Consider the following 6,441-nt stretch of genomic DNA (forward strand, 5'->3'; position numbering starts at 1 on the left):
AGGAAAACACATTTTCTCATCTGCTATTTATGCCCTGCTTTGTATTCAGTAAGGCTGCCAGATCTGGTTCCCGTGTTCACTTGTCCTCTTCCTCTTTAGATACTCAGAAATATGCCTTTTTTCTGACAGGAAATAATCTCACATGTTCAACTCTCTTCCCTTCGCCATTATTATTCCCTTAACTCTGGTTTCTGCCATTCCAAAGTGACTCTCAGACTATCTCAGACAGGCTGTGAATATGATTACTAGGTGGGCTGCTGCTGTCCCTACCACATCTGTCACCGCTCCGTGAGCCGAAGGAGAGACCCAAGCATTCTTTCTTTAGTCTCACCGACATGAATACGATTTAGCTTGGAATCTGTGGATTAATTAATGCTTTAAGCATCAGACTAGAGATAGCAAATGTTTTACGTTGTGTCAGGCTAAGAGCTTCACACTTGCTACCTGTGAGGTAGGTAATATCCCCATCCTCGCCCTAGAGACAGGGACGCTGGGGCACAGACATCTCGGCCATTTGTCCAAAGTCACAGAGCTATGAAGTCCTAGATTCTCTAGGATTTGAACTCAGCCAAGCCTGATTCAGTGTCTATGAACTATTCTGTTTCCACAGTCCAATACCGGATACTGTTTCTGAGGTAGAATGAAAACAGGCTCCTTTACTAAAATGTCATTTTCCTATGGAATTGTTAAAAAAATTCTACAACAGTATAAAGAAAAACATGTTGAATGTTTGCAGATTTAAAGGAGCGCCTAAGGAAGGCTCTCTTTTTCACAATACTATGGATTTCGGTTTCTTGTTGAAAGATACAGAATTGGGTCAAGGATAAGAAAGCAGCGGTTGTGGTAGGATGAGAGGAGGGCACATTCTCTGAGGCAGAAGCTGTGCTCTCTGACCACTGAAAAATGGAAAAGAATAAAAATAATAAAGTTAAGCCTTGGAACAAGCAAATTCCAGCAAGAGACAGCCCCATCCCAAACAACCTCTAAAGGAGGAGCTGGGGGAGCACCCTCTCCCAAGAGGCAGACCTGGGGGGGAGTCCAGGGGACATTACCTCTCTGAAGGAATGAGTTTCCAGCAAAGGACTGCAGCCTCCCCCATGAAAGGCTCTCTTCCCATCTTGCAGTTGTTTGTGGACACGAAGGGAAGAAAGGTGTGCATCTTTGAGCCTGGCTCGCCACTCTCAGGCACAGATTTCCATCCTGAAGTAAAAGGCGACATGGTCAGACTCCTGTCAGAGCAGCGTGTGCCCCTCATCTCTCCTGTCACTGTGTCACAAAATTTGAATTTGTTTATTTTCCTTTGATCCGCTTTCTGCATAAATCCTTCACAGGGGGTTCCTATGAGAAACTGTGACAGAGGAAGTTGTTATCTCTAATGGCTCTGAAAGTTGTTAACTTTAATGGATTAGAACTGGAGGCATTTTCAACTCGGTGATTTCCAGGTAGCAGGGGAATGGAGCAAAAGACTTTTTAGGTTCTGGCTGGAACTTCAGAGTTCAAATCACATTAATGCCATTTGGTCAGATCTACTGAAAGAACAATCCAAGCACAAATCCTGCCATTGCCCTGCGCTCCCAGAGTCACCGGCAGATTGACTCATCTATTTTTAAATAAGTTCAGGTTTGGGTAGCTCTAATTGCAAATCAGAATGATTTTGTCCCATTGCATGAACATTGTATGTATTGTCTTACTTTATTCTCAAAAACTAATTATAAGATGGATTGTTCTGAATACACAGTTTTTCACCCAAGTTCTGTGGTGCCTGAGGTGACCTCTCCACAGACAGGTGTGGTTTTATAGCTGTCCCCTTCCTTCATGATTTTGTCCAGGAGTGCTCCAGTCACGCAGCTCTGCCAGCTGTACTTGACTTTGATTCCCAGTAAAGGAGTCTCATAGGATTGTGTCCACTTTATAAAAGGAAATGGATTTTCCTGAGTGGAGGGTATAACAGAGTATAACAAGTTCTTTCCCGAAAAAAAAAGAAACTGCCACTGATCCTGAGGTGGGAAAATGGATGACTTCTGAGGTCCTGGGATTGTTGGGATGCAGAGATGAGGAAGAGGGGCCATTTTTCGGTCCAGTGTTCAGCTAACTCCACAAACCCATCAAATCCAGCTCTAATATGTTTTAATAACCCCACAGCCTGCTTGACCATCCTTGCCCTGACTCCCTTCCTCTGGGAAGGCAAGGGCGCACCGGTAGGAAGGGATGGGTCTGTGAGCCTTGGAGTGGATGGCTGTGGGTAGACATGAGGCTGAGCTCTCTGAAGTCCGACATTCCCCTGATCTTTGCTGCCACCCAAGCCAGTCCACATACCCCTGTCTAAAGAAACAGATTGTTGGTTTAAACCACCCCATCTGTGGTACTTTGTTATAACAGCCCCGGCAAACTAGTAGAACAGCATTGAGTACAACCATAAATTCTAGCGATGCGAAACCGAAGTGATTTCACACAAGTATTATCTCTGAATCTGCTCTACAAGCACAAAAGTTGAATTGATTCCTTCCCTTATTGCTTCAAGTGTGCTAGAAATCTCATAGGGGCTGGAAAGAGCAAAAAGCAACATCCAAAGCAGTCCCCTAACTTACTCTCAGGGACCGTCTCACCCCAGCGGTGCTAACACAAATAACTTTCCTTCCTCCAGAGATTTCAGGAAGTGCAAAGTTCCATGAGGGCCACAAAACAGGTGTCTTAGAACCTCCTTCACTGGCCTCTGTTGTTTTCCCTTTTAAAGTTGTTGTCTTGGGAATTGAGAGAGTATTTACTCTGAAATTTTAACTCTACATTTGCTGCTTTTTTAAAAAAGCTGTTGGGCAGGTCAGACAGTTTTTTGCAAAAATGTCATATGAAGCCCCATTCATGTCAAGAAAAGAGTGATGTATTAAAAAAAATCACCCTTTAAACAATACATCCTTATAAAGATTATTGGTAATTTCATGGCACAGTAATAACACACTAAAAAATTAATCACTATTCAGGAAATATAAAAATTCTCCTGGGTGGAAACCAAAGGACTTGAAGATATTATTCCTTGCCATAAAGATTAACAGAATAGTCAAGGGTAAAGGAATAAAGAAAGGATCAGCTGAGTAGCTGAGTCAGAGTAACTGGCAGAGAGGTTCATGTCTTAGCATAAAACGGAATGTATCAATGGCCAGTATGGATGGGTACATGCCTTAAATACATTATACCTGAAAGTTGGTTGTTCAGAACTAGTCCTGGGCACTGGGATTAGATTGCATATCTAGCAGAGATTCGCCACCCTAGATACATGGGAAGGAGGGATGCAGAAACTGGCAACTGAACAAAAAAGGTGTCTTAGGGGACACAACAGTGGCCAGGGCCTTGACCTCTCAATAACTTAAATCTTGTATTGGAGGTTTGGGTGGCAAATAGATAATTTAAGAAAGAAGGTCACAATACTAGTCCTGGAATAAAGAGTTATACACATCTGTAGGAGCAAGAGGGAAGATTAATTCTTCCTGGTTAATTAGAACTTCGAGTAAAGAGTAGCATTTTCCCAGAGCTTGACCCGAATAGGTTTTGACAAGTGCCAGAGAGGGAAGTAGTTGTTCCTGTGAAGATAAGTGTGTGCTGTGTAGGGGCAGTCATGGTAGCCCACAGTGAGGTTATTGGAGAGTTAACACATTTACTTACTGGAGGGGCAGGAGTAATATTAGATTCAGCTAGAAGCGCAGGCTTGAGGAAGGCACTGGAGAAATGATTAGATAGTATATTTTGATATAGGCCAATCAGAAAGATTTTCAATGATGATAATATTTCATAGTATAAAATACTGAAAAATAATCAAATAGGTTAAGGACTGAGAATAAGCCACACAATTTCATTTCAAGAAGCGTGTCTCTTGAGATAAATCTTTGCATTTTCATTCGTTGGAAAATGACAATAATTTAACCATATTATATAAGGTAATACTTCCACCGCAGTTTCCATGGTATTTACAGAGAATATGATTGGCAAATTATAAGTTTTATTTCAACTTTTGTGCATAATGATATTTCTAATTTATTTTCTCCTTGATTGGCTTCAGTCCTGGCCCTATACCTAATCGACTATTGCTTTAGGACCATGACCCTGCCTACCTCCAGCATAGCCTTAGCTTTGCCTCTATCCCTACTTCATACACATCCTGTGTGCCAATAATTAAAAATTAGCTATTATTCCCCAAACATACTTCTCTCTTTCACATCTCCATGCTCCCTACACACTTTCTAAGTTCTAAGTTGTATCAAGCTGAGCATCACCTACCTCAAATACTTTTCTAAATTCATATGCCTCAAATACCTAATAAATAAATAAATAAATAAATAAATAAATAAATATATTTCCTTCACGCTTTTAACACAAGGTATTATCATTAGTTCCATGATGTAAGTTTATCATCTATTGTATTTTCAAACACTAGGGCTGAAACCTACTTAACTAATTAATATATAATAGTTATCTAACAGGATTAGAGTTTAACTGTATCAGCCAAAATTTATTACTGACTCAGTAGATTACATTACTCATACTATTACTATAAAAGGGTACCTCCCTCCCTACAAAGAGGCAAAGTGTGTTGAACTGCTCCTTGTGACAGCTGATTTTATGGAGTTCGTCACAGTCATTTGGCATGTGCTTACACATTACCTTCTTTAAGATGTGAGAAGCAATTTTATTTATCTTTTGAAAGCTAACTAAGAATCCGTTGTGGGAGTCAGCTCAGCGAGTTGTGGTACCTGTTCTATGTTCCCACCGAGGCAAGGCACCTGTTGCCAAAGTGTTAATAATGTGTGCAAATTTGTGCACAGCATCGCCTCTTAAACCACCTTCAAAGTAGACTTTTCTTTTTACAGAAGGCAAGCAATCAGCATATCAGCACCCCAACTCTGGGGAAGGCAAGTAATCAGCATATCAGCACCCCAACTCTGGAATTCTAGAATAACTTTGAGTCAACATAGGAAATTTGGAGGAAATATTTGCAGCAATGCTACAAACACGTACACAATTCAATATGCAAATGTAAGTTGTTTTTCTTTTTTAATAATGCACTTATTAGATTTCCTCTTGAGCTAGTATTTGAAAGTAATAAAAGACAATAATAAATTCCATCGAAATCTCTAACCAGCCTTACAACTTTCTTCCTCTATAAGGTGTATCTGCAAACAGGGAGAGAGAGAATTTTTATTAATAAAAAATGTGGAATGTATGAGCAAAAGAAAAGCAAATTTTCATTTCTTACCATTGCTTACTTTTCCAAATGCTTATTATTCACAAAGATCCCACCACTTACCTCAATCACTTGATTCCGAAATTCCAGGGAAGAATCAGAAGATATCGCCATACTTCCCAGTATTAGATAACAAGAAGCAATATTAAAATAAACAAATAAAAAATCTACTCTGTCAGAAGGATCTTGCTGTGATCCAGATTCTTCCACTAATTAGCTGTGTGCCCTCAAACAAGTTATTTCTCTCTCAGATCCCTTGTCTAGAAATTAAACTACAATATTTATATGTTTTCTTTGGATTCCAAAACTCTACCTACTCTGAAATTCATGGACATCCTTGAGTCTCATAAAATTTACCCCTTTTCTTATCAGACAGTGTCTTGAATTGAAATCATCTGGAACAAACGTTCCCGAGAGATTCTCCTCCAAGAACCATCTCTCTAATCTTGTATTCCCTTCCTCCCAAATCTCCCATGATTTCATACCTACCATTTCTACTCTGGTTGCAAGAAAGTTAAAGATTCTTGATCCCTTTCTTCCTTTTCTATCAACTCCGGCTGGTCTCTCTTCCCTCCCAGTCCCACCTAGAAAACAGGAGCAACCATCAAATCTACTTCTTTTCCATCTGGTCTCTCAATTACCTTGTTTTACCATACTTTCCTAGTAAAACTTTAACTCGGCGTCAGTGTCACCTCCTGCCTTATCATTTGTGGTTGTGGAAGGATAAGGATTTTTGGAGGATATTACCCAACCATGCAGGTTGTTTCCCCAAGAAGTTTGTGTCTTCGTTCCAATGACTTGTAAACACTATCATTCTCTTCCATTCCCCTCTATGAATATGCCAAGCTTTCACAGATGTCTTCCTTAATATTCAAACTCTTTTCCTAAAATTGTCAGCAAGAAACGTGCCTCCTTTATTTAATTAAAAAATGAAACTACCAATGTCATTTTACATCAGCGAGGCTGTCCCCTTCCTGCAAGCCAATCTATATCCACACCTAAGACCGTCATAGTCCTCTGGCCTCTCTTGCCCCTCTGATTCAGCTCTTTATCCCACCCCTGAACACTGTGTCCAGAACGTTTCTTGTGCCATCAGTTGTTCTCTCTCTCTCTTGCATCTTCAACATTCTCCTTTCTGCTTCTTCCTCTTAGCCTCCAATGTACTTAAACCTCCCCGGTCATCTCCCAGCCACCTACTGCCCCATGTA

General features: G+C 40.5%; 1 pseudogene; it reads right to left on the reverse strand.

Annotated features, from left to right (window-relative positions):
• Positions 1–5,347, reverse strand: part of LOC123787564 (tyrosine--tRNA ligase, mitochondrial pseudogene) — a 29,968-nt pseudogene extending 24,621 nt beyond the window's left edge.
• Between the last annotated feature and the right edge of the window lie 1,094 nt (positions 5,348–6,441).

The sequence above is a fragment of the Ursus americanus genome, chromosome 19 (genome assembly GCF_024610735.1).
Source record: "Ursus americanus isolate L20-20 chromosome 19, mUrsAme1.1.p, whole genome shotgun sequence".
In the NCBI taxonomy this organism is placed as follows: Eukaryota; Metazoa; Chordata; class Mammalia; order Carnivora; family Ursidae; genus Ursus; species Ursus americanus.